The sequence below is a fragment of the Theobroma cacao genome, chromosome 3 (assembly GCF_000208745.1).
Source record: "Theobroma cacao cultivar B97-61/B2 chromosome 3, Criollo_cocoa_genome_V2, whole genome shotgun sequence".
NCBI classification, from domain to species: domain Eukaryota; kingdom Viridiplantae; phylum Streptophyta; class Magnoliopsida; order Malvales; family Malvaceae; genus Theobroma; species Theobroma cacao.
In genome coordinates, this window is record NC_030852.1 from 17078626 (window position 1) to 17078901 (window position 276).

The window sequence follows — 276 nt, forward strand, 5'->3', positions numbered from 1 at the left end:
TCAAGTGTACCGTTAGGTACGATATCGGGTTTCGTCTTTTCTTATGTGCTTTCCTAGCATAATAACATGCTACTCAGTGCATGTATGTCATGACATGTATTTATAGGGTCGGGTTTTACATTGTAGATACCCGATTTTGTCGAGGATTCTAGTTGACCCATCTATCTCACAGACAATAGATTACTAGCACCAACACTTGGTGTATTTATGGGCCACTTATCATTGTAATTATTATTGTACATTATAACTTTGTAAATTATTGTATGTATGAATTTA